The sequence below is a fragment of the Mytilus trossulus genome, chromosome 11 (assembly GCF_036588685.1).
Source record: "Mytilus trossulus isolate FHL-02 chromosome 11, PNRI_Mtr1.1.1.hap1, whole genome shotgun sequence".
Taxonomy (NCBI): Eukaryota; Metazoa; Mollusca; class Bivalvia; order Mytilida; family Mytilidae; genus Mytilus; species Mytilus trossulus.
Genome location: NC_086383.1, coordinates 6,589,982 through 6,615,889, shown reverse-complemented (window position 1 = coordinate 6,615,889; position 25,908 = coordinate 6,589,982).

Below are 25,908 nucleotides of genomic sequence, written 5' to 3'. Positions count from 1 at the left end.
AAACCAAACAAATAATGATATGGTCATATAAACCTTAAGTCGAAAAATTGATTTTCCAAATATCATGTCATTTCTGAAATATAAAGCATGTCTTTTGAATACCAAAAAATCTGCCTAATCATCACCAACAAAATAGAGATTTGTTTGATACTGAAAGTCAAAGGTCGAAGTCTGGTCACTGGTACAGTTTGTACAGTTTAAAAAATATAAATATATCTATTGTCAATCAGTTTTTAAAGTACAGATCTGAGAATACTAACTTGCTAAGTGCTAGATTATAGCCAATAACAATAAGTACAAAATATGCTTGAAAGACTAAAATATCAGTCAGTACACTTACAGTACACATCCAATATCCAATGAACCTAGTGTACAGACGTCTTAAAAAGTCGGGGGAAACACAAGCTTGTGCAATGCTAAAATATAGGTACCGACATTGTTTTGAAGTTGCAGATCTAACAATAAGTAATGTTTTTTTAGCTTTCTGTGTCAAATATTTAGCTACATTGTAATCTGACCCAAACAGCATGAATACACTTCTGTCTAAACATCAAAATTCACCTCATGTTTTGTGCATTTTTCAAAAATCATACCCTTGGCAAGGTGCTCTAAATGTTGTCAATATGTTTGTAAATCCGTCTTCTGTTAGTCTTCCTAATGACCATGATTACTCTAATAATAATTTCAGCATCTTAAATGTAATGAGTTGAAATATATGTTATGAAAAAAAAGAAGATGTCATTGTGGTATGAGACACCTCACCTCTACAGACCAAAGGTATTTGAAGATGTCTTATTTTGAGATTTGTCATGTACTTACTTGCCTCCATCTCCAGCTTGGACAAGACAGAATATTTGAAAATTTTAGAGTAGAAGCAAATATTAGTACTTAATAATGTTTGCTAGGAGTCAGACAAATACTTTGGTCTAGATACTTTTCTTCTTGTGTAGTCTTTTAACTTGTCAGCTTGCACATATTGCAGTTTAAAAAAGACTAAGTGTCGTTCTTTTATCATTCATATTCCATTAAAACTAATTGTCAGAAACACGCATGAAATATTTTCCACTGTATGTTCTAAAAACTAACATTCAGAAACAGATAATCGTCCTTTGTTGGGTAGATGGAGTAGACCATGGAAAATAAATATGTGTATGTCCCCGCAACTGAACGTTGGGGAGGTGCATATTGTTATACCCATGTTCGTCCCTTTATGGGTACATAGTTATTCAGCTTAACTCCTCCTAAAGTTTGAAATCTAGGATATTTTCACTTTGCTATCTGTTTGTTCATATATTGAAGATGTGCATGTGGTCAGGGTTTGATTTTTATTCTTTTGGGAGAAACCAGCGGGAGTTTAACTTTTGTCATTTTTTAGGGTATAAGGGGTTATATGTTAAAGTTATTATTAGAACAACACTTTTGCATCAGTGGGGGGCATCAATTACGTCTCCCAGACACAATAATATCTCAAAGAAAGTCATAAATTGGCTTTGCCGAATATAGTTACTTCAGAGTGCAGTTCTGGGGCGTCACTTTGTATAGTTGTTCATTAAATCTTTTTAAAAAATGTGTAATTTTGCTCCGCTTACCGGTATACAACATATATTCCACTTTCTGAATTAGACCCCCCCCCCCAAAACACTTTATTTTTTTTGGGGGGGGGGATTTAGGATCTACCCCTTCTTTTTTTACATGATACAGATATCATTCAAAGAGAATGTTGGGTCAAACCTAGCTATATAGCAAGCATAAATTAACCTGACAATTGGTTATCTTTCCATTTTGTATTAAAACAATGGTGCTTCCGACACGTCCAAGTACTGATGAATTTAAGTTATTTCAGGGAAGTCCCCCCCCCCTGGCAATTGATTCTTAAGATGTAAAGACATGCTCCTTTTTTCGATTCATTTATTAAGAAAAGGTTGTTTTAAATAAGTGTAGCCACATAAATTTGTACCATTCAACCATTCTACTTAGTTAAGTGTCTTCATGAACCGGAAAATCAACTTATCAAAAAACCGGATCGTATTTACCTTAAAAAGACCATATTCACAAAAAAATATATATGCTTTTGCTTCAGAATTCAACAGACTATCTTTTAAAATGGTTTAAAAACTTTATTCACATTAAACTAGCAATAAAAAGTAAATAAGGTTATCTACAGAAAGCTTTTTTATATAATTTTGGGGAAAAAGTGCATAAATATTGTAAAAAACGTGACGACATGATCAACATTTTATGAAAATTCTGTTCTAGGCTGCATATTTTTATTTTTGATATAATTTAGACAAGAGTCAACTAAAATAGAATGATTTAACAAATCAATTCTATCATCAGGGTCTAGGGAGATAATAGATTTTGAAAATGACAAATTTTTGACAATTTTCCAACTCGAAAATATTTGTTAATTTGGTTGTCATGGTAACCAAGTTTCCATTTTTGCATCCGTCTTTTCAACTGTTTCCTATTTAAGTTGAACATTATAGATTGAAGGATCTGGTATATACTTTTTATACAGTTCATCATTATTGCACTTTTTCCAATTAGAAAAAATATACAAATTTGGGGTATTTAAGGCCATTAAACACCTTGTTGCTAGGAACAGCCGTTTCCATAGCAACAGCTTGATTTTTTGTGTGCAAATTGCCATTTATATTATTTTTGCCTCAAGTTGCCTCAATTAAACTATAGCAGATGGATATCCTTCACTATGGATGTATCACCCTTTGCATGATTCTTAGCTGGACTGCTACTTAAATGCTTTGTTCATGCTAACATTTGGGCACAAAACAATCATATTTTGTAGTATTTCTTCAAACTGTCGTTAGCGAACTGTAGGATCAGCAAGTTAGAAATAAGGCCGCTAGACGTCAAATAATCTGGGAATATCAAACACTGTGCATAGTTATAATATTTTGGTACTATTGATGACCTACACCAACAACAATAAAATGCTTGTTTTTGAAACCTAAATCCTGAACGTTTTGAGCAATTACATGTACCCCAACCTCAATTTGTGATATGAAACCTTGTGGTACAATTTCAGAGAGATTCATTACTTCTCAATGTCATATAAGAAATTAATGAAAATCAAAGCGGAATTTACATCAACAAATTTAAACAATTCATTAAAGTTGTTTGAAAATTGGAAAAAGCATCTTAGAGTTAGGCGTACGAAAACTGGAAAAGCCTCCCTTATTAGCTCACCTGGCCCAAAGGTTGAAGCGTCGGACATGTTGACGGACGGACGGACGGACAACGGTATACCATAATATATAATGTATGTCCCGTAAACGGTCGTATAAAAATTTCTTAACACGTACTATACATTTGGTTTTAAAAGTCTCCATCAAGAGAACTATTCAACACACACACACACACACACACACACACACACACACACATGTATTTATGTAGAGTTACATGTCTCACAGAGTACTGCTTAACTATAACCAACACATTAATGGTCCGTCTGGTGAAGGAATAGAATATTCCACTCATATAGACACAAGTTTTGTGCTGATGATCATGAAATATTCGCCACTGAAATTTTGCAAAATTCATGAAAACAATAAAAAAAAATATAGTAATGCTAGTTCAAATCACTTGCTTGTCGACAGTGGTACAGTCAGATTATCGGATTCCGACCATGATTGAAAAGGACAACTAGTTTTTTTTTAATACAAAGGTAGCTAATTAACCTCTCATTCTTTGGCTCTTTAAAAAAAAAGAGGCAAAGATGATATAGCAGAGAGTGCTTAAATTGACACACCGATTCAATCAGTTATTTTCAAATTAATTATCATTAATCAGTATTGGCAAATAAAAAGTACATATACCATCATAAAAGATAAATGTGATAAAAGAATATACATTCAAAGAAAGAGAGTTGCACCAACAGAAAATAAAAACTGCAATATTTCTTACTCTTAATTTCATCGGATAAAAAAATATGTATGTACTCTTTCCAAAAATTTTACTCTATCTAACAGTATAACTCGAAAGTTTCTAAGTGTAACTCTAGCTTCGACTAGAAATCTTACTCGAATAAAAGTTAAATTCAAAATAAAACTCGAGCTCAAAATTTACCTGGAAGTCGAACTTAATTTGGTTCGATTATATATATATATATATATATATATAAGTACGTCTGAGTCAGTGACAACCCTGCGAAAGCAAATTTACAGATCTAACATTGTTGGGTTGATGTTTAGACGAGTTGTATATATATATATATATATATATATTGAGCGTGGTGTAATTACGGAAATGTAAACCAATTTCTAATTTCTTCCGAAAATGGTGTCATTCAGAACTTTTTTTTACAGTGCCCAGTTTGTGGATTTTTAAGTACGGCATATCAGGTTTTACATTCCCGGTGCGAATATATACAAGTTAGTGAATTTATTCTGTGTGTAGTCTACTGGAACGTGTTACTTTTCAGTCCGGATACCATCAGTCTTCCGAAGTAGAAGATTCTTTATCTGCACGCTGTAAATTATTTCTTTAATACGGCATGAGGCAGACAATCTTTTACCCTATACAATGAATGCAATTAAAAAATGCAGATGATATCAACTTTGATAATTACTTTATAATAAACTGTTACTGTATTTAATGTTTAACGTTTCGATAGATTGATAAAAATATCAATAAATAATCGAAATACCCTGAAAAAATGTTATTATATTTTATAGTGACAAGGTTTAGTCCAACCCGATAGTTCCAAGCATTGCCAAAAATGCTCCTATGCTAACAACGTCGTTCTATAACGTTAGTTATAAATAATTCCCGCCAAATATCGATAATAAGATTGTTTCCGTTTTAGCGGATTTAAAACATCGGTGACCCCCCATTTTTATTTATGGTTTTAAAAATTTCCCTGAAGCTGCAACTTATGCAGAAGTTTGAAGGAAAAAACATTAGTAGATTTTTTTTATTTCAAGAAAAATCTATAATAAATCGAAATTAAAAACGGCGGGAAATGTTCAAAGGCCTTGAAAAATAAGGAAACTGCGAAAAATAAATGTGTATAAGGTAAAAGTTACAATTGACTGTTATAGTTTTACCAATAAAACATCGTTTTTCAATATTTTTTCCTTCAATTAGCAATTTAGAGCGCTATTTCTATATTTCGGTATAACGCGATTCTTTACTTTTTGATGACGTCATATCTCGAAAATAACATCGGTGACCCCATTTTTTTTTCCGCCTAAAATATTGTAAAAGGTATGATCTGTCTACATGCACAATTTCAATGAATTATTATTAGTAGTTTAAATAGTGTGATTTCCCTTTAAGACAAGAATACTACTTTTCTAGAAAAAATATTTCCTATGTTGTGACACCATACAAAATTCAGAGCCCTTTGTGAAATAACGTATAAGCGACTTTGAAATACAGATTGTATTGTTAAAATATAACTGTTTTGAGAGCTTTAACTTTACACAAACAACTATTTTCAGTCTGTGCAGTTATTTTTCAATACAACAGTATATGTTTTTATACAATTAACATAACTGTTCCAATAAATACGCTAAATAGAAATTCTGTAAATTTTTTAAACAACCCATACATTTTGAAAAGTATAACACAAATAACTTGACAAACTATTTGTGCTTTTCTGTTGACCTGCAACTTTATTTTTTACAGGAAAGAAATATATTGTTAGAAATTAAATGAATTTTCATATCAAGTTAACATACTTTTATATTTCTTCTTTTCATGGATAGCTCAACCTTTGTTGTCAAATTAACACCAACATGTAATTATAGAAAGATGTGTTGTGATAATGCATGGAGTTCATTTAATGAATGTTCTATGTCAATAAAAATATACCCTTGCAAGTGTATGCCTATGTCATTAAAAACAAACGTATAAAGGTTGGTAATACGATTGGTTCAATTACATTGGCCGATTGACCGTATGATACTACTTTACTGATAACTTACAAAACAAAGATCAACATACAAGAACAACTCACTCTTACGATCACAGTGAGGTACATCTTTGTTTGAAAACCGAATAATGGAAATCATGGTTTGTGTAGGAGGCCTATCAGTTATAATTAACACATCAGCATGTTACAAACTTTGTTCTTGCTTTTTCAAGAAATGCGGGCAATTTTTGATACTGTTGTTTGTACATATTGACGATAACAAGAAAGTTGTTGAATTCATTTTTGGAGTTCAATAGCTTCTTTCACGCTGATTCCAAAAATATATAGTTTCTATATACTTTTGCATGTAGAATGGGAGATACTTGGTTACTTCCGGTTTGTTGGAAGTCATTTTTAGTCTTCAGTAATCAGTTTATGTATCTTTATGACAAAATATATGGATTCTGAGTACTTGTATGTGAAAAAACTGCAAAAAAAGCTACTTCCCGTTTTCTCAAGGTCACTTCCGGTAGCCATTTTTCAAGGTCATTTGTCACTTAACCTTTTGTATAAGGTCAAATGTCTTTATAATGAACTTACTTGAATTTATAATCAAATAACCTCATATCAAGACATTTCAGGGGCAACAACTCCTATAAGATGCCATTTTATTGTATAAGACTAAATGTAGCATATCTTCATTTCAATTAAGCAAACATTTTGCACTTGTTCTTTTATATGTATCTCTCAAAGTGAGGGAAAAAATGCAAAAACAAACAAAAGTCACAATTGAGAATATGACCTTGACCTTTGACCTTGACCTCATTTTCTAAGCTAATACCTGGGGGACTCAAATAAAAACATTCCAGGGTTATACGGTTAACTGTTTATGAGTTAAATATACATACCGACAAATTTATTTTGTAAAGGTAGATAACTCCTTTAAAATTTCATCGAATCGTTCGATCCAAATTAGCCAAAAATTCCTGAGGATTTGACGAACAATGTGTAAAAGGAATTTTGTCGATATCTTTTATTGTTACGAAGGAGATGCACACAGATGATAAACAGTGAATAGGGAGATAACTCTCACAAAGAAAATGGTTCGGCTTAGCAGGGTGAAATTTAAAAGCGCATAAACTATACAATACAATATGAAAAATATCTAAGCGACATATTGCGAACAAACATTTATCGCAAGAACAAAATTTGGCGGAAAAAAAAATAATAATCAGAAGAAAAACAATTAAAAACCAATTGTTCAGAGAACAATTGAAAGTCTTTCCAGAGTAAAGTAATTTGGATAAGAAAGTAGTTTCTTTATACTGATGCGATAAATGGTGGTTTAATTATCTTTTTGAGTGATATAAGGGATATAATATGCTACTTCCGTCGAAATTAATGTCACATCAAGTCTCATATGAAAGCTTCTTTCACACTGATTCCAAAAATATATAGTTTCTATATACTTTTGTATGTAGAATGGGAGATAATTGGCCACTTCCGTTTTGTTGGAAGTCATTTTTAGTCTTCAGTAATCTGTTCATGTATCTATATGACAAAATATATGGATTCTGGGTACTTTTAGGTGAAAAAAATTGCAAAAATAGCTACTTCCGGTTTTTTAAAGGTCACTTCCGGTAGCCATTTTTCAAGGTCATTAGTCACTTAACCTTTTGTATAAGGTCAAATGTCTTTATAATGAACTTAATTGAAGTTATAATCAAATAACTTCATATCAAGACATTTCAGGGGCACCAACTCCTATAAGATGCCATCTAAATGTATAAGACTAAATGTAACATATCTTCATTACAATAAAGCTGACATTTTGCACTTGTTCTTTTATATGTATCTCTCAAAGTGTCGGAGAAAATGCAAAAACAAGCAAAAGTCACAATTGAGAACTTGACCTTGACCTTTGACCTTGACCTCATTTTCTAAGTTGGGACCCATTGGACTCAAATAAAAACATTCCAGTGGTATACGGTTAACTGTTTATGAGTTATATAAACATACCGACAAATTTATTTTGTAAAGGTAGATAACTCCTATAAAATTTCATCGAATCGCTTCGATCCAAATGCACCAAAAATTACTGAGGATGTAACGAACAATTTGTAAAAAGAATTTTGTCGATATCTTTTTTTGTTAGGAAGGAGATGCACCCAGATCATAAACAGTGAATAGGGAGATAACTCTTACAAAGAAAATGGTTTGGCTTAGCAGGGTAAAATTTAAAAGCGCATAAACTATACAATACCATATGAGAAATATCTAAGCGACATATTGCGAAACAAACATTTATCGCAAGAATAAAATTTGGCGGAAAAAAAAAAAAAATAATCAGAAGAAAAACAATAAGTCTTTCCACAGAAAAGTGGAAAGACTTAATTAAAGGTAAAATAACACAAATAACGAACTACCTTTTCAATTTAAAACGGACAGTGCGTACTCAAATTTCAAAAATAAATGCTAACACACACCATGCAAATGTTATATTCCTGACTTGGTAAAGACATTTTCTTATTAGTAAGAAAATGAGAAATATGACCTGGTTCTTAAACTGTTTAGATATTTCACTACAAAAGGTGTAAATGTATCCCGATAGTTCCGTTAGAGATAGACCATGGATTCCGCACCTTTTGTTAAATCCCCAAACATGTACTCATGGATTTGTTTAGAATTGTTTAAAGATTGAAAATTCAGAACATGTAAACCATTTAATAACAGTACAACTAATATTATTTTTCATACTTCAGTAGCTAAAATAAATGAGAAAAGTTGAAATACAACACTATAAGAAAACTGATGTCTGAGCTATGAGACCACTTTCCATCAAACTTCAAATAAATGTTTGCCACTATAGGAATTTGTACGTCATTCTCACTCCATTTGATTTTTAAGTTGAGGTAGAACACTACAATCATCTAGTTGAATATTTTTTTGCGACTGTTTTTGTATGTATCAGTACATAGTCTGATGTGCAGTTTATCATATATCTACTTACGTTTTCATACAAATTTAAACTGCTAAATTTTGTAATGTAAGTCATTTTAAAGCATCACTGATGAGTTATTGGTAGGCGAAAGGCGAGGTATGTACTATAAAATATTAAATCTGGTATACTAGTATATGATATGTGTATTCATATTTTCTAATGAGTCTTATATATAATTTCACTGAAAATGTTAAAGCCATTAGCCGTAAGCTAGTTCATTAACCGGGAAGTAAATAATAAGGAAGTTGTCTTCAATATATAACAGACATAACAATGGATCAAAACATGAAACAAAGTCTTATGCTTGAAGATGATACATGACAGTAATACATTTGATACTTTTGTTTACTATAAAACACTCTACCATTTCTTATAATGCACGCAATATAGACATCAAACAAAGCATACAATAAAACATTGTGTCATCATGTGTATACAGTTTATATGCCTGTATGCGACAGAGTATTCATCAGTTTTGCAAAAATGTGATAGTACTGTTTGCTAAAGCCATGAGCCGTAAGCTAGTTCATTGTCGGGGAGGTAAATAAATAAGGAAGTTGTCTTCAATATATATCGGACATAACAATGGATCAAAACATAAAACAGAGTTTTATGCTTGAAGATGATACATGACAGTAATACATTTGATTCTTTTGTTTACTATAAAACACTGTACTATTTCTTATAATGCACGCAATATAGACATCAACCAAAACATACAATAAAACATTGTGTCATCATGTGTATACAGTTTATATACCTGTATGCGACATAGTATTTATCAGTTTTGCAAAATTATGATAGTGCTTTATGAGGAAAACCTCGACGACTAGAAAGACACGCGTGGTTGAATAAAAAAAAAAGAACCATCATTTAGAAATCAAAGAAACTTATAATTGTCAATCATAAACATATCTCCGTATTCAGGAAACATTACAGTACTACATAATTGGTTCAATACAACACATTGACATTTTATACAGATGTCCCACATTATGGCCCTTACGCACGTAACCAATCAGATAATGGCCTGAGTGTATGGTCAAGTTATTTAAGAAACACGTTTTCAGATTTTGTTATATCTATCATTATCGTTAGTAACTTGACTTCTTACATAGAAGTTCCAATGTGTCCAATATTAGCAATTGTGTTTGTATCTTTTATTGGTTGTTTTATATATTTTGTATTAAGCAATGTATTAAGTAAAAGCTCCAATTATATCACAATTTGTAGACCTTATGTTTTCAAATAAAAAGGATTTAATGGTTATGCTCTAAACAACGTGGTATACTTATTGATTAACGTGTGATATTGGATTTTTGATATGTTAATACCATTGTATACTCTTGTTGGATGAAAATATTCTAAGATTGTAATCATGTACTCATCAGATTTTCTAAGAAGTCAAGTCGAATAACTTCAAGATGATAAACAAAAACATCATTCCCGACCTCACTCAAAGAAACATGAAAATGGTTCAACCATTTTGGTTCTGATATGAAAATCCTAAGTGCCGGTTCGTGATGCTTGAGCTTCAATTAATTACAATTGTTAGTCTAAATTATTCTTTAAAATCTAAACACACGATCATTTTTCAGAATAATTATTTCTTTTAAAATTTTCATTAAGTAGATAACATAATGAAGCAATATACCGTCGTCAATTTGTTGAAAAAAAATGGTGTTGACTTGATAAACAGCATATGTTCTACCCATAAGAAGGTTTCTATTGTTCATGCTTACTTTGAATATATCATGGCAATTGATCATATAGATTGTGTTTAAATGAGTGACTCTCATGTACATCAACAGCCGATCCATATTCGGATCACACAAACGTCAACAGCCAACTAGTGTTTGCTTCTTATTTTTATTATGTATGAGAGAAACACTGTTTAATGTATGCTTTATTATGAATTATTTTGCGCGATATTGCAATCAAACAAAACCATTTAAAGATGACTCAATGTTTGTATTTGTATTTATTTTAGCTCAATCAAATAAACAAAAGACTTTTTTCATTTATTGACACACATTTTTGATAATTCTAATATGTTGACTTTTGTTCTGTAGAATAAAAATTGCACGAACAGTTACCATATATTTGTAAGAAAACAATTGTTTACATTTATGATCACATAACGGATTATCAAGTATGTTAACCTTGACTAAAGATCAACTTCTTACTTAGAACAACTGTATTTTGTTCAGATCTATAACGGGAGAAAATATACCACATTAGACAACTAGATATTTACTTTGTAATTACATGACTTGTTCTTTGTCTTTTCGATACGCTATAATTAGCAACTATACAGTGATTTCGTTTGGAAAAAATCCGGAAATTGTATTACACATATTAGATATCAGTATGTAGATGATAAAAATGTCGAGATAGATTTTTTGAATTAATATTCGGGAGGTACATTTTGAGAACCCTGTCGCCGTAGGGATAGTTCATAGAGCATAAACAAAATTATAGAAACAAGCATTATTCATAATCTATATTTTTCGCTGAGTAAAAATTCTCTTTGAATAATACTTTAGTTTTGTTATTTGCTTTCTTGTTGTAGCCTTATACGACATGAACCTGTAATAATTAAAGCCAATAACATTAAGTTTGAATACTTTGTAATAAATGCAAGTATTATTTATTTTGAAATTTCTTTTATCTTAATTAATGTTTGTAACTTTCGAAAAGTTTTCACCATCAAACTATTAGTACTTGTGCATTAAAACTGGATATGTAAGAGAACTATATTGCAAGTTCAACTTGTTAGAGCATCCGTCAAAGATGTCATCATACGTTTTTGACACAACGTTTGTTTTTTTGTGTATGCATTTTAACATAGTTTCATCATATATTCATCACGTTGTTCTGAATAAGGCACCACTATACGGTATAATGGAGTCTTGAAACGTGTCAGACGAATACAACTAAACGTGGTCTAATGTTGTCTTATAAAGTATCAGACGAATACAACCAAACGTGTAGCATTTTTTTTCCAGGATTTTGTTATATCCCTTGAACCTGGTTATAGAAAAAGCTTTTATGATTTACTGTTTGTGCAGTATAGGTTTGATCAGAGCTGAAGGCCATACAATGGCAACGTTTTTCAACCATACGACATTTGCTGTCTAATGGAGAGATATCTTATAGCCAGTCATACACATATTTGTAAGTTGATGTAATTGTTACATTTAAACAACTTGCAGAATAACTTCCATTAATTCTTCATGTAGAAATTTGTTTAAATGAATATTATGTTGATTCTTTGACATTCTCTCATAATAAAAAGAATAAGCATGTATTCCATAACACTGAATATGTTTTTGTTGTTTATTCGTCCATCGTTGGTTTTGTCGAAGGATATCAAAAACATACTAAAACGATCATTGTATCAATATTATATATTAGTGTTAAGGATAACATCGACAGTCAACAGACAAATAAATGTTCCATAGTGTAATCAGTATGTTATAAGCAGATTTTAAAAGTACAACATGAAAAAGAACAACAAATCACACATGTATTTTATATAAATGCATCGAAAACAATATTATTAACGTAATTTCTTCACAACAAGTGACATTAATGACAAGATGCCGTATTGAAATTATGTACAGGCATGTTTCCTGCTAAGACAGTGTTGAAAGTAAAAAGCTGAAATGACATTTGGAACTTTAATTATAATGTCATTATGATCATAACCTTTACAGAACATGTTATCTCTGTCAATTTAGTAGACGGGTATATGAAATAAATTACAGGGGGTTCCTTATTCCTTCTAGCCTGGCTAAAACATTTCAAGGATACAGCAACATATTATCTGTTTTCAAATACTTGATTTTGGTTAGAATCAATATCAAACAGAATTTAAAGTGTGTTATATGGTACATGTATCTATTATTTACAATTGTGTTTTATTCAATTGATTGATTGATTGTTGGTTGCTTAACGTCCAGTGGCAAATATTTCATGCATATTCAGGACGAGAACAAGTTAACAATAATTACAATAGGTAGGTTGTTGTAATAGAAGCCATATAGGATGATGGTCGGGGAAATTTGGACTGCCACTGGAAAATGAGGGTATATTGGATAGGGACAGAAATTTTGCCTTGCAACAGGCCACCTACGGACCCCTCAAAGAGTTGTCGCAAGGGTTCTTAACGTGCAAAGAGCGTGGCACTCTCTTTACACGAGGCATCGGATTTAACGTCCCCCTTCTGACCGGACGTGACTGCGAACTTGATACATCCCGCACAGCCAAACGGACGCCCCACTTCGGCAAGCGTTTTATTGCCGGTCGGGAGAAGACCAAGTGACCCTATTTCTATTCCCCAGTCACTGTGGGGGATGTTTTATTCAAAAAGCAGAGCATACTACGTCGGCGAATATCGTCGATATTGAAATACATTATTGCATACTGGTAAATGTCATTTTATATATGGTCTTGTGACACACTTTGTACGAACCTTTTCTATTTGATATGCTACACGAATAGTTAAACTGCAGGTCCGTTTGCATGGTTCAAACTTAACACAATATCTTTTACTTTTCAAGGGTAAACACTAGTGTAAGGAATCATATAAGTTTTATTTTATTCATTCGTATAAGCGAGACAAAAAATCAAGATAAAGATATTGAATTAAAAATTGAAGTAATGCGACATAATATATCCATAAAAAATATACATATCATATAAAAAAGACGATGTTGTAGAATTACAAATAGGACAGCTATCTCAAAATTAACAGGAGATCAACATGACACAGAAATTAACAATTATAGGTCACCGTACGGTCTTCAACAACGAACAAAGCCCATACCACATATTCAGCTTTAAAAGGCCCCGCAATAACAATGTAAAACAATTTAAACGAGAATACTAACAGCCTTATTTATGAACAAAAAATGAACGCAAAAACAAAAACATGAACCACATAAACAAACGACAACCACCAAACTATCATGATTATAGGCTCCTGACTAGGGACGCGCACAAACATACATAATGTAGCGGGGTTAAACATGTAGGCGGATTCCAACCTTCTTTTTACCTGGGATAGTGGTATCACAGAACAACATAAGAACGGAAAGAAAAAAAAGCTCAACTCATCAGATGGACACAATTACAAGCTACCGTGGCCGGGTACTTGCCTGTTGTTGATATTGGCAAATGAACCCCAAAAATGTCAAAACATTAAATCATTTTTGTAAAGATAAATAATCCTTGACTGATCCAGTGATATTGGATTCGCCTTTTTCACATAAATAAATTATACCCCGACATGACCAATAGCATGTTGAAAATAAACATTCGTTCGAAAGTGTGATAGACGCTCCAATAGGTTGAAGAGCCGTTATGATTCATCTGTGTCGTAGATGACAATAGATACAACGATTTTATTAGAGTAGACGATACTTTTGAAGTTTTGCCATGATCGATATAAACGCATGAAAGATACATAGTGTTAAGGTAAACGAAGAGTAAAACATAAGACTCACAAGTATACATATCAGTATAGTATATTTTTTATTAATTAAGCAGCCACTATTCGTCTTATCAAATTTTCCATTGTACTATTAAAAAAGTTTTTCAACCAATAACATGTGAAAGCCCTTCCTTACATTGAGAATTACATTTGAAAAGCCTACCTCACATTTCATTTGTGTGTACAAAATGAAATATCATCATAATCGTATGCATCGGTGCCAATATTGAATGTTGATCAAGCTGTTGTATTTGTGCGGCGAATGGCGACAACTACAACTTCATTTTTGAATTATTTATTTTGGTCGAAGTCATTATTAGTAAGGCTTAACCAGTGACATTTTTTTAATAACCAATGTATATTACGCATGCAACATATATGCATCCATGTTTGTTCGTGATTTATCATGTTGAAAGTTGGAAAAAAAACCAATAAGGATTGTCTTCCAAGGGAATCGATTAGTTTAGCTGGTCTTGGAACCATTTCCAATAATAAGTTCCCTTATGGGTAAATTTTATCTATTTCAGGTTCTTATTTGTACTTTCGATAACATACATAATATAGATACTAAAGATAAGCCAAAACACTCCCGTCCACATACCTGGGGATGATCAGTTTGACAGAAAGAGTTCTGTTCCTAATAGACCACGTGGCAAGTATAGTATTGCAGTTGACAATCGGTGGAATGATTTTTTGTAACGATTATGAAAAAAAAAATATCCGGCGTCATTTGCGAAACAGATAGTTTTACTGGTCAATACCACTCATCTATTAACGTAAGGATGATTTCCTAAAATGAACAAATATCACTTGTATGAAGAATCATATTGACCTTTTTAATTAACCGATATATTGTATGGTTCGTCATGTAGGCTTTTTAATCTCTTGTTTTAGCATTATTACGCTCAAGGAAATAATAGCGATATAATTACGTATCACGATGGCATTCACAAGAAAGGAAACCACATATATATCACAGATACCTGTACAAAAGAAGAATCGTTAGTTGATACAAATTGATTTCTTTTTCTCCAACCATGTTAGGATTGATATAAGAGTAAAGTTTGAAAATATCAGCATTCAAATCTGTTAATTTAATTTCTTCCCTATAGCAACAATCTATGACGAAACTCAAGAAGGGAAAACAATCCATTGCATACCGTTTCAACTGAAAGATATAAAAGCAGTATGTAGGTGCTTGTGAAATAATGTTACACAGTTCTAAACGGAAATTTGAAAACTGGAAAACTGGAATAATTCCTTTTGTCAAAAAATTCAATTTTAGCTGAACATGTTAAAAATAATTTCCTTTTTAAAACTTTAGTCGGCCATTGGCACCATACGTATGAATCTTACGTGCACCAGTTATGGTGTGAAACGAAATAAACGAAATAGACGAAAGAAAAGTTAGATAAAAGAAAAGTTTGTTCCTTCCTCATTTAGAGACAATAGTACTGGTCGTATTTTTATATGAATATTCATATTTTTATATTATGATGAATTCCTAATGGGCTGAGCTTTAAAAAAAAAGAATGTCTGAACCTCATACAAATTACAAGTGGTAATGCTATTTCATAAATGGTGTTGTGTTAAACAGGAGTTTAGATCAGACTGATAAATGACTAGAGCAACGAAACATATTACCTTTCGTCTTAACAGATGAGGCGTTACTCAATTATTTATTTTTATTTCTAAATATGTGGGCGCACTTATCATGTTAATTTAACATATATTTTATCTGTACCAATGTGTACATGAATTCTAAAGAATTTTTTAAATCTCAAGTATCTTAAAGGATGATAGACTAAATTGTAACCCTGTATAAACTATAATAATCGAGAAGAAGCTTGTCATATATAAAACAAGTGAAACTGACATTACACTAGCATGTCAACATTTTAATAGGACAAACGATTACAAAGCAGACATGCTAGGTATTTATGAAGTTATGACATCCATTAATGGACATAACGATAATCCGAAATTATCTGGATTCACATTTATAATTTTGTTTTAATTTTGTCAGTAAAATTATTTGGTTATCATCAATTCAATACCAACTTAGTATGTCCTCCGTTCCTTCCAAATTCATGTAATGTTTTACTTTAATTTGTATCTTTTAAACAGTGATATTTGAAAACCGTTTATACAGCTGTTGCTAATGAACACATAACTCAACGCTCAAAACAGACAACGAGAAACAAATACGGAATATTGGGATAACGAACCGAGGAGTAAGCATAATAAACAAAACAATTGTTAGTGATACAGTTTGCAAAGACTGTCGTAACAAAATTTTCAAGAGGGTTTATTGAAGGCGACAACATTTTAAATCTCGAAATTGTAATAACGAGTCCCGACAGAGTAAGCTGACATTGACCAATACCTTATTGATATTTGAGTCATTGGTTGTGTCAAAAAACTCTCCAAATCCTCAGACATGATGCAAGTACGTAGTCGAGTCTTTGTTTTTTCAATGAGATACTGAACAGTAATAAAATAATTGTAAATTATACGTCATTCTCACTTAGAAATATTAATGAATCTGTGAATTGAATTTATTTGTCATCAGATTCAGTTATCAGAGCGATTTCCCAATTGGTTAGAGAAGATTAGTTCTACGAAAAAAATAAATTAGGTACTATTTGCAATGGCAAATAATTTGTTTGATTATAACAGTTTTGGACGCTACCAATATGTGATGCACGTAATATTCAAATTGAGTTATGCAATAATTTGGTAAATCGATCATTTCAAAAGGCAACGAGTTGTTAACATGAAGCTGTCAACAAAAATGAGGCTCGAATTCATACAAAAACCTCAATATCATCAGAGGGAAAAAACCTAATGAATAAAGAATCACAGATTTAAAAATTCAAAACAAATGACGAACCATTAAAATATAAGTCATGCCGAATAAGACTATTTTTACCTGGCGTAGAAAAACCTAAGTTGTTCTATTAATTAAACAAAATATGTGTTTTATCGTTTGCCATAATTTTCCAACTTGAACTAATATCGCGCATTGTCCATCACTGAAAGTTCATTTTGATACAGAAACAAATTAAAGTACAATGACAGTTCTGTGTTGACACTTTGATTTGGCCATAATCAAACATTATCTGTTTACAAAACAGATTTTGTCCATAAGCTCCACCATTGTTGTAAAATTTGCCTAAACTTGTTGTTATTATATAACCATGGGTGTTGCGTATGAACGGCGTTCACGTACTGTGTGGTATATGTCAACAATAATGTACTCTGTCAAGTGTTTTAATATGTCACTGAAAATACAGTTGTTCTGGCGTATTAAATTATAATACTGGTACCTTTGATAACTATTGTTCAGTTTGGTAGAAAGTATTTTTCAATAAAGTTGGCGTATTAACCGTATGATACTGGTGACTTTCATAAACAAAATCAAAACACAAGAACAAAATCCTTCCATTCACAGTATTAAACATCGATGTTGACTCACTGAATAATTGAAATCGTCGTTTGTGTAGGAGTACTATCAGTTATAATCATAATTCATTTTTTTACAACATCGTTTTTCTCTCTTTTGTGGGATTTTGGTGCGGTACAGATATTATGTACTCAGTGCATACGCATAAAACTTGTTTCTATAATTACATTTTTAGGTTGATTGCAGTGTTTATGAAAAGAAGAAATGCAGCTTTTAATGCGGAATAAGCAAGACCAACACATGTATCACTTTCTTAAATCGGTAAGTGTTCCCATGTTGACATTGTATGTATTTGTTGTATGTAATAATTATAATACAATGCCCTATAGCAATTACAATGTACTATAATGAGTTTATCTGATATACACACTTTTTTAATTGCCGTAAGGGATAAGTAAAATGGATTAGACCTTCAGCTTCAACACGCTTTACAGATTGGTAAAAGATAAACTACGCAATAGAAAGAGTCATTTCAAAGATTTACGATGTGTTCTTACTTATTCTTCCTCCCTATAACACGATCATATGGTATATTCGTGGGACGTGATACTTTATACTCTGGACTTAATTGGACATTTTGAGAAATCGATATATATGTGTATACTCTCGGTCGCTATTTTTGTCATTTTGATTTTGTCGAAAAGAGCAATGTGACCTTGAAAAATATAGTTGATGTAATACTTTAAACAAGATTATTTTTTTCAAATTGAAGACGCTTTTGTCTATACAATTTGAAAATTAAAAATGTATACGTGCTCATGTTTTGTCTATCAGAACGAAATTTAGGAAAATAAACTGAATGTTATTGGCAGTCTGCGTCATTCTTTAAAAAACAATTGAATTGACAAGGTTAAATCAAATTACGAGTTATGGTTAAAGACGTCTAGTATAACAATTACAAGTTTCATTCAAATCTACGCGTATGAATTGATATGAAAAAAGTAATATTTAAATACAAAATAGTTCTTGAATTTTTTCTTTAATGTTGATCACTTTATAGGCAAATAATACAAAAATATAAATTTGTGTCTGTTTCTTGTGGTTAAATTACCATGATTACCATTACAACGTGATGAATAAAAATCTTATTCAATTGTAATCCAACATATTTGAAGTGCTAGAGCTACAATCCTTGTGATTGTTATACTTTATCTTTGTTAACATAACTGTCATGCATTATCTGTACTCACATGTAAAACGGCATCATACAATTGTTGATATCACTTTTAATATGTAAATGATTCAGTAGGTAATCTATAATAATCAAAGAGGGAAACACATAACCTTGTGAGCATGATGAGACCTTATTATCAAACACATCATCTTATTAATAGATACTTTTTTTCTTTTTGTCAAGGTGTTTTTAATGAAGGAGTATTGTTATTTAATCTTATTTTGTCATATGTGTATTTATTAATTTCATTTTACATTTTAACTATTTAAAATATATAACCAGGCTAAAGAAAGGGAAAATTTTAATCATTTAATAGCATAGGTTCTGATTGTTCTATTTATAGTTAACCTTATCTTCTCACTGATTAATCAGTCTCACTTGCGGACAAACTTATCACATACCAGTAGTGTTACTGTATTAAACAAACAATTACTATAGGAAATATCAAATATTAACTGTTTGGTCTTTTATAATTTCAATTAAATATGATTTAGTAAAGACTGATTCAACATTATTTTATAACTAGAAACATTTCTGAATGTTTATATAACAAATATATACACTAAAAGGCCATCCCTTGTTGTCTATATAGAAAAAATAAGTATGGAAGAATATTCTTTTTTTTTGTTGAAATATAAGTTTTAAATACAATGTAGTAATGGAAAGTACTCTTTGAAAAGAAACCCACACAAAGTCCTCTTACATAATTCCCTATCTATATAAAAAGAAGAAAAAAGTACCCTTTGCAACAAAATTTTCTACAAATCTCTCTCTTAAAATTTTCTATAAGAGTCTATTTTTACTTACCATGGAAAAATATTATAGATGAATATTAATAGTTTTAGAGCCCAAAAAGAACAGCATTTTATAGAAAATGACATATATAATGTATAAAATTTTATCAATAAGACTCATTAAATAAGTATATGCAGAATCAATTTATTCTGAATCTATTTCACACAAGAGTCCTTCTAAAATAGTTTTTTTTTAATTCTTTATACTCAAATTCAAAGTTTTACAGCTCCATTTATCATGTTTATGTACCTTAGGAGTCTTACAATTAAATGACATTTTTTATAAAAATAAATAATAGACTTACGACAACAGAAAACCGCAATTTTGAAATGTTTTATCAAATTTTGAGTATTCACCCCAAAAATGTATGAAAAGGACCTTTTCAACCGAAACAACAATGTGTTGGAAGTTTAAGTTTAAACAAAAAATCTGGATAGCAATTAATTTTTGATTTTTGTTTGAGATATCTATTAACATGATTGATGAAATATTGTACAAAAAACATGTAAAGTTCGCAATATCCTATCAAAATGGCTTCAACAGTACCTAATAGCGGCTGGATTTTCTTCTTCAAAAAACCAAAGTGCAAAAATTCAGTGTTGAAAAATATTTCAAGTATATGATATAGACTTTATAATATTCGAATTCAAGTAGGCTTTGACAACTTTAATGTTTGACCCTGCGAGACAATCAAATGCAGGGAATTTATTCCATCAAAGACATATATATATATATTTCAAAGACCCTCTTAACCAAGACCAAAATCATATATTTGGAATATTAATTCTTATATTGTGTTTCAGATTAGAATTAATTTATTTTAAGTTAAATTCAGTTTTCCATGCCAAAATCTACACAAAAATAGAATGCAAAAAGTATGTTCTATTGAGTCACATAATTTACTTCAAAATTGAATCTGCCAGTGATTATTATAATAATCAGAGAATACTTTTTATTAGAATTATTGTGAAACTTATGACTATAGAAGTATAATTGTTTACAACAATGAAAAATAAAGTAAAATCTGTTCTCTAAAGAGGAAAATTAGAATAAGGAAAAACTTGTTAAGATTGATAATATAAGTACATTTAATTAATATAAAACACTGAAAATCTATTCAACTGTACAGTTTGTAAGATTGTTTGTTACCGTAATTTATTTTTAATCAGTATCTATATTATATTAATGTAGATAAACACAATGTAAATGTTTACTTTCCAATTTTACAAATTGATATGCATTACTTATACATGTTATAAGTTAAAGTAATACAATCATGCTGAGTGTTTGTCCGCAACATCCGGGTTTTCAAGATAAGAATAGCAATAAAATCTGCATCTCATTAGATGACGTGTAGAATAGGGGAATCTGATCCTATGCTATTGAATTCTCCTAAATAACAAGCCTGTAATGCATTGCTATTTATGCAGTTCAAGTTATCATATTTGTCTTTTTCAATTAACCAGATCATTTGATGTAAGTTTTTTTTTATTTTTATAATTGACAGTTTTTACTCAGTACTGTGACAATCGTGAATTGATCAAAACGTAAAGGCATCAACGCGATTGTAATTGTATGAATTATCATACGACATCTTTGTAACAAACTATTCCTATCATTTCAAAGGTTGAAAATATATCACTGTATTAATTGCAATTAGAAATTAGTATGACAAGCATGCTATTTCTTCTTTTAACATTAAATACAAAAGAAGAATTGCGTCTTTCCCTATTAATGATAGTACTACATGATATAGTGCCTAATTAACAATTGTCATTTTGCTGATCTATTATATTGTATTCAATTCCTTTACCTGAAAGATAATGTTAGAAATTAATTTCCGTTTATAAGCTGTTTACGGTTAATCAAGTTTTCAGAACGTTTGAGCAGTTTATTCTATTTAATCATGTGGAGAAATGTTTTGAATCTTTGTGATGGCAGTTCTCTTAAAAGACCATATCTTTATAAATTCTATATTATTCAAATTCCTATAACAAAACTATTATTTCCTGATTATAACACCTGTTTATTGTACAAGTATTTACTTCTCTACTCTATTTACAACAGTATTGATTGTAGATTTACCTGGCTGTTTACGTTGTTTAATTTAACACCATATTGTCCCAGACAAGAGTTGTGTTTTGAAATCTTTATACATCTTATTTAATACTACCTGTAATGTTTATTTTTGTCATTATCTTTAAAGTAACCCTTCATGTCTATTCTCCTCTCAAATGTTACAAATTCCTAAATTTACGATATAAAATGATGTAAAAATTCATGAAATCTACATTTAGTCCCTGCTTCTATTGAAATTAAAAATAACTCTATTTAGTAATTTTGTACTTAAAAAAAAAATAGAAGTTACCTATATAAGTAACTAAAAAAAGTAACTTGTTTAAGTAATGCCCCTGACTGTTTAACACAAGCACCTACTTATTATCACTATTAGGATTTTTTTTTCTTTTATCTTTTGTTTATGTGATTCTTGCTTGACAATGCAATTATAGTTTCTCATGTTTCCAGGTATTACTGCATACTCTTGCGCTAGAGTATCGACACATCAGAAAAGTTTGAACTAATAATATATATTTTTCTCGTTCCAAATGTACTAATTTTAAGATATCAAAAGACATTGAACCATCTCTTTCACAAGAACAACATGTCAATTTTTACATAAAAGTGCTGCAAATGCTTTTATGTTTGTCTGTATGGTTTCTAACACAAGATTAGAGTAACGATGTTATGAAAAAGATAGATGATTGAACTAAGTAAACATAACTTTATATGAGTAGGCAGTAGTTTGAATGTACTCGCTAAGAGGCAAATCGACATGAATCGCATGAACGCATAACGAAACAAGACAGAGGAAGCGTCTTACAGTATGGAATGTAACTTTATTGCAAGAAAGCCAAATCTATATCTCCACCTTATACCAAATATATTAGCATTCAAAATTTTGCAATGCAAAACGAACAAAACCTAAACCAATAAGTCAGCTTTAAATCATCACCCGCAATAGAAACCGTCGTTCAACTAGGCCTACAAACTCTTTAGGCATTTCCTCAATAGTTTTTAATGATTTTAGCATGTAAATAATGTTTTTTTTTTATAAATATAAAAAGGAATAACACGTTTACAATACTGATTATCAACAGGATCGTCAAGTTTATTAACCTTGGTATAAGATCAATTTGTCTGCCACAAATGTACTTTGTTCATGAGTTAAAAAGAGAAAATAAACAACATTGAACTTAGTCAAAACATCATTTACTAAACTATAATAATATGATTCTTTCTCCATCCGATTTGTCTATAATAACTAACTAAACAGTGATATCCTCCTGGAAAAATCTGGAAGTTGGATTATATATTAGTATATTGATAAAAAAAATGTCAAGACGGTTTCCAATGATAAAGTATTGGAATTAATTTCGTGTAATACGCTGTGAGAAACCTGTCACCGTAGGGATTGTTCAGAAAACATAGAAACTATATATTATAGAAACGACTTATTACATATTTTCGATATGTATTTGATGACTGCAAAAATAGCACTCTCAATAATCAGGAAAAAAATTTAGTGTTGTGTTTGCATCCACGACTTTTACTTTGAATGTCTTTAACATTTCATTCATTAGCATGTTTCAAATACTTTGTAATGATTGAAAGTATCAATTACTTCGATATATAATTGTATGCATAACGAAAACAAATATTCTCGATATTTGTGTTTTATTATTTTCAAGCCTTTATTTGATTTGTTTTGTATGTGAGGTATATTTACAAATCATCAAGTTACTTTTCCATATTCTGTTGAATATCCTTCGTAGCTCTTTCAAAGACGTCAAGTACTTCGAGAAACAATATGTCAGACATATGTTAAATCCATCACTTGTGTTATGTGTTACGGACTATGTACTACACGATGTTTAAATTCTATCAAATTTTGTTGTTGCTTTTTTCCCCTGTTTGATAGCTATTCTTTAAATCATTCTGTTTACAAAACCATTAATGCGAAATATTTTATTATGATTGTAAATGTTGCAGTAGTCACAATTCGTTGCATATCAAGAGTTAATAGATATAGGAAGACGTGGTGTGAGTGCCAATGAGACAACTCTCCATCCAAATAACAATTTAAAAATTAAACCATTATAGGTTAAAGTACGGCCTTCAACACGGAGCCTTGGCTCACACCGAACAACAAGCTATAAAGGGCCCCAAAATTACTAGTGTAAAACCATTCAAACGGGAAAACCAACGGTATAATCTATATAAACAAAACGAGAAACGAGAAACACGTATATATTACATAAACAAACGACAACTACTGTACATCAGATTCCTCACTTAGGACAGGTGCAAACATTTGCAGCGGGATTAAACGTTTTAATGGGCCCAAACCTTCTCCCTTTTTCTGAAACAATAGCATAACATCACAACATAGAAAAACATACGATAAAATATAAATTGGCAGACTTAACTCAATCAAAAAACGTACTAAGTAGAAATTGAAACTACAGATAACTATTGTATAACTATTATATTTTGACTCGAAGGTAAAAAGTTACTTTGTACAATTGATATGAGATATTATTTCTATATTTATATTGTGAAATTATTTGCTATTCTTAAAAAAATTTAGAATAGCACAATTATATGATGTAAATGGTTCTAAGAGTAGAATGTTATTATCAGGCAGTCATAATAGAAAAGGATGTAAGCAAAATTGGAAAAAATGATTTTGATTTTTTTTCTTTCTGTGATTAAATTAACGGGCCTTAGACTTTTTCTTCATATAACTAAATAGAAAATAACAAAAAAACTCTTTTATTCAAAACTATTTTTATTAACTTAAATGATATACGACAAAGATGTTTAGATATATAATATAAATTTTCTCTAAATAAGTTAGAGTAGTAATTTTGCACTGACCATAAACATGTGTAGTGTCGATTTCAGATGATTTTCCTGTTGTATGAGTAGCTATAATACCAAGTTTTACCAAACATTTCTTTTGAGAATATCTGAAACAAGTCATGGATATTACAGTTGTCTTTTATTCGTTCTGTAGATGTATAAAACATAACGTTTGGTTTTGGGACTTAATCATGTTTGAAGTGCACTGTTGATGATTAGTTTAAAGTAAACACATTTTATTTTTTGTGGCTTTAATTGTGTGAATACTAACTGCAACATAAGCCTACGTAATTACATTTCTACATCTATAAAGCTTTGCATTCGACCCGAGGAAAAGAGTTCGTTAGCATATATACTACAAAAATCGACATGTTTCTTCTCAGCAACGCATTAAAACTTGATTAAAGATCATTTTTGTATCAATAAAACAAACTATTCGATCAGAGAAAAAATGAAAATAACAGTTTTGTTATATTCAGGCGCTGTATCTATACATAGAATATAGTTTCTTTGTAAAACGGAGACAAAATTCTACAATGTAGTGGGAATCCAAACTGATTTATTCTGGCATCCAGTAAAACCGTCCTGCATATGACATCATCCTTTATGTCTTCAATCATATTTAAATTTGAAATATCGCGATAAGACTTCTACAATTTAAAAACTTCCGATAATCAAATGGTGTAACATAATATTTCATCAATGACCTATACAATTATTCTAAACTTCTAAACACTGTCTCTCTACCGACTGAATTTGTCTCGAACATTTAATTAATCCATTATATGGCAAAAAAAATGGAAAACAATCTAACTCATCGTTCTGCAAGCAAAATGTCGTAACATAGTAATGATCTTTTAAGTGTCAAAACGATAAGACAATGTCAACCGCTCGATATAATGAGAGTTGTAGTATCGATTACATGTACGAAATATATGATATCTATATCGTATAGGCCATGTAGATAATAAATAAACTGATACTTTTGTAGATCTAGTTATCAGATCATAATACTATTTGTTAATCCATTATAATGCAATACTATTTTAGATTATTTACATTGATTATGTATGGAAAGAAACTAACAACGACTCGATCCAAATATATAGTTGTTTCAATGAAACATTGAAAAAACAGACTATTAGAATAGACAATAATGCATAAGAATACAACA